The sequence below is a fragment of the Equus przewalskii genome, chromosome 18 (assembly GCF_037783145.1).
Source record: "Equus przewalskii isolate Varuska chromosome 18, EquPr2, whole genome shotgun sequence".
Lineage (NCBI taxonomy): Eukaryota > Metazoa > Chordata > Mammalia > Perissodactyla > Equidae > Equus > Equus przewalskii.
This window is the reverse complement of record NC_091848.1, coordinates 55,476,619-55,480,629: the sequence shown is the minus strand read 5'-3', so window position 1 is coordinate 55,480,629 and position 4,011 is coordinate 55,476,619. Positions and strand designations below refer to the sequence as shown.

Genomic DNA, 4,011 nt, shown 5'->3' with positions numbered 1-4,011 from the left:
CCTCTTCACCTGGGATCACACTACCTGGAGATGCCTGTGTGTGAAGCACACAATCCCACAAATTAAGGTCTGCATTTTAGACCATCTTACCTTGTGATAGTAACACCAGAACAGGCACTGGCTGGAAACTGCAGACATGAATGTGAAGGGTCAACTCAAGGACATCCATGGTTTCAGACAAGAAATATTAATCCACTTCGCCAAACTCCACTGAAATATACTGTTTTAGGTCTAGATATTTTTTTAAGTGACAGGATTCTGGCTATTAATCTGAAAATAAAGGCTTCAGGAGTTCTGCAGACTTAGTAATTAGATCCTGCTCATGTTTCCTGTTGGAACAGTACCTTTGGGCTTGACAATAGGGAATAATTTCAGATTGTGAAACAATACTAGATTCCTTAGCTTAATTGATTTGGGGCTTAAGTTTGAAATCACTGTTTATTTTCTCAGTTCATGGAATCTTAATCCACCTGGCCTTCTCTCTGCATTTGCAGCCAAATGTTGCTTGGGCCGGACTTCCATTTCAAGTACTTGTGTGAGAGTGTGGGGTGCCTCTGCATGGCCTCTCCCGGAAGCCTCAGATGTGGACTCCCTGGGAATGCACTGTCCTCTCTTGGGGCATAAGCTTCCTAAGTGTGGGCATTTGTCTCCATGGGAGTCTGCCCACTAAGAGCCTGTCTTTCCGAACTGGCTCCAACTGTTTCCGTATTAGGTATCACTTTCATTCTTTTTAAAAAATAAATTTTTATTTATTTTTAAAAATTTGTTAAATTAATTAATTTTTTAATTGGAGTAACATTAGTTTATAACATTATATAAATTTCAGGTGTACATCATTATATTTCAATTCACCAACCAAAGACTAATTACCATCCATCACCATCCAAAGGTTCATTCATTGTTTTTGCTCCCAAGAAGTATTCCTTCCAGAATTACTTTAAAACTTCCAAAAAATTCTCCTTTTTAAGCTCTTGCAGGTGGAAACAAGAATTGTTCATCTTCAAGATAGCAATTTTGGCCGGTGTATCTTCATATGTCTAAAGAACATTTGAAATATATCACTTGGGAAAACAAGCAAACATTTGGACCTTTCAGGTGCGTCTACTCAAAAGATCCCTGGAAACCCTTTTAAAAAGGTAAATTTCTGGACTAAACTTGTAGAAAACTTTAAAAATAATATACTACATTAACTTGTTTAAAAGAAAGATAAACAATGAGACACCTTTGGGGCCCCACAAAATGATTTTTTGTATAGACCAAATAAGGCTAGATTTTAATAGGCAGATTTTTCCAAACAGATCTTCTAAATTTGATGAAAATCTGTCTAGTTTTTTTCATCTGGTGCAGTAGACAGAGAAAGAGGTCTATAGAAAGAAATGTAACTTACACAGATTATTAATTTCCATACACATTCCAATCATACAGATTAATGAGGTACATCATTATAAAGTTCAGGAATTTATAGACAGCTGACAGGTTCTTTTTATGGCTTTATTCTATTTCCAAGGCTATATAAATGAGTCTTGTTTCTTCCCTCAGCTGAATTTCTTATACCAAATCTGTTATCAAGGTCAAAATGTCTGTTGAATCGGTCTTTTTTTTTCTTTCCATTTTCCCTGGCACCACCCATGTCTAGGTTTTCATGACTTCATTCCTGGATTACCACTCTAGGCTTTAAATAAACCCCATTTTATTATTGAAACATTCAAACACACACAAAAGCAGGGAGAATAGAATATTGAACCAACACGCACCTACCATGAAGCTTTATTAATTACAAACATTTTGCCGTTCTTTTTCTTCCCCCTTATTTTTTTCTGGAATGTGGTAAAGCCCACTCCACTCATCATGGGATGTCTGTGAGTATCTCTGATAAGCAATTTGTCTTCCATAGTTTTCTAATTATTCTTCCTCTCATCTTCTCATTTTTCTCACCAATCCAAAAATTTCCAACAATTTGGCATACTCTTACGAAAACTTAGAAAGGTTTTCACAGGCTCAGTATTGTTTATTGAACCTGATGCAAACTCTTGTACTGGTTTGCAAAGCCATCTTTATTTCAGCTTCCCCCTTCTGTCAAATCTTCCCCAAAAGGCTACCAGGTGGGTCTCCTCACTACTCAGCCAATGCCATGTTATTACTGTCTCTGGTCATGCTCTTGCTCACCCAAATTCTGTGCATCCCAGAAAGCTCTGCTTGGGTACCACTTCCTCTATGAAGCTTTTCCTAGCTCATACTGACTTCTCTCTTCCTTGAACTCTTGGGATTTAAACACAGTTCCTCTAACTTTAAATCTTCTATTTTCTGTAGTCTTAATTATTGTACTCTGGAAAGTGGGCTCTGAATCACTGACTAGCAGCATTTGTTTTTAAAGAAAACTTTATAATATTTGGGTGAATGGTATCTCTATTGATACAAAGAAGGTCAGTGGTGCTGGGCAGAATCTAGCATTGGTGTAGCAAGCAGAATTCTAAGACAGCCCCACGATCTCAGCCCCTGGTGTTACTCCTGTGATTGTGTTTTGTTACACGGCAAAGTGGTTTTTCAGATGTAATTAAGGTTACTAATCAGTTGACCTTAAGATAGGGAGACTATCCAGGTGCACCTGACCTAATCACACGAGCCCTTTAAAAGCAGAGTTTTCTCTGGCTGGTCGTAGAAGAGGAAGTTAGAGAGAGGCTAAGCCTGAGAAGGATTCAACCCACAATCATTGGCTTTGAAGATGGAGGAAGGGGACTATAAGCCAAGGAATGCAAGCAGTTTCTAGATAGCCAGAAAGACAATGGGATCTCAGTCCTACATGCCCAAGGAACTGAATTCTGCCAACAAGATGAACAAGCTTGAAAGGAGTTTCTTCTCCAGAGCATTCAGGTAAGAGCCCAACTCAGCTGACACCTTGAGTTTGGCCTTGTGATACTCCACGCAGAGTCAACACCGCCCAGACTTCTGATTTGCCAAAGTGTGAAATAATAAATGGGTAGTTTTTTTTTTTGAGGAAGATTAGCCCTGAGCTAACATTTGCTGCCAATCCTCCTCTTTTTGCTGAGGAAGACTGGCCCTGAGCTAACATCCATGCCCATCTTCCTCTACTTCAAATGTGGGACGCCTACCACAGCATGGCTTGCCAAGTGGTGCCATGTCCGCACCCGGGATCCGAACCGGCAAATTCCAGGCCGCCAAAGTGGAACGTGCGCACTTAACCGCTACGCCACTGGGCCGGCCCCTGGGTAGTGTTTTAAGTTGTTAAGTTTGTGGTAATTTGTTAAGCAATAATAGACAACTAATAAAATAGGTAACAGTGTTTGAGCTTGTAGTGAAATTTTATGCAGTTCCTGCTATTCTATTTTTTTTCAGTTTTATTGATATGATTGCCATACAACACTGTTTAAGGTGTTACAGCATGAAGACTTGACTTGAACATCCCTTACCTCATAAAGTTACAATACATTTTCGTTTTTCCTTGTGACGAGAACTTTTAGGATCTACTCTTTCAGCAACTTTCAAATATACCGTACAGCAGTGTTAACTATAGTCACCATGCTGGACGTTACATCCCCAGGACTTATTTATCTAATAACTGGGAGTTTGTACCTTTCCCCCTTCACTCAATTCCCCCACCTCCCACCCTCCACCCTGGTAACCACAAATCTGTTCTCTTTTTCTATGAGTTTGGTTATCTTTTAAGATTTCACATATAAAAATATGGAATGCTTCACAAATTTACCTGTCACCCTTGCACAGGGGCCGTGCAATCTTCTCTGTATTGTTCCAGTTTTAATATATGTGCTGCTGAAGCGAGCACCCAGCTGTTCTTATGAAGGTTCCATATCAGTAAGGGAGGTTTTCCAGTCAATGGAGGCACTCGTCTTAGCACCTGTGATCACAGCACGGGCGAGCAGTGCCCTTACTTTATGACACCTCACCCTTGTCCATCAATTTCCCACTGCAGGTAGGACAATTTCAAGGAAAGGAAAGTCTAGCTTCCCTATTGCCTGTATTTTCAAGAGTCTG

At 39.8% G+C, this 4,011-nt stretch overlaps 1 non-coding gene across 1 annotated transcript; it reads right to left on the bottom strand.

Moving 5' to 3' along the window:
- Nucleotides 1-3,696: 3,696 nt before the first annotated feature.
- On the bottom strand, nt 3,697-3,802 carry LOC139077134 (U6 spliceosomal RNA). Its single transcript, XR_011529477.1, has one exon. It is a non-coding gene; the product is annotated as a U6 spliceosomal RNA (small nuclear RNA).
- Nucleotides 3,803-4,011: the final 209 nt, after the last annotated feature.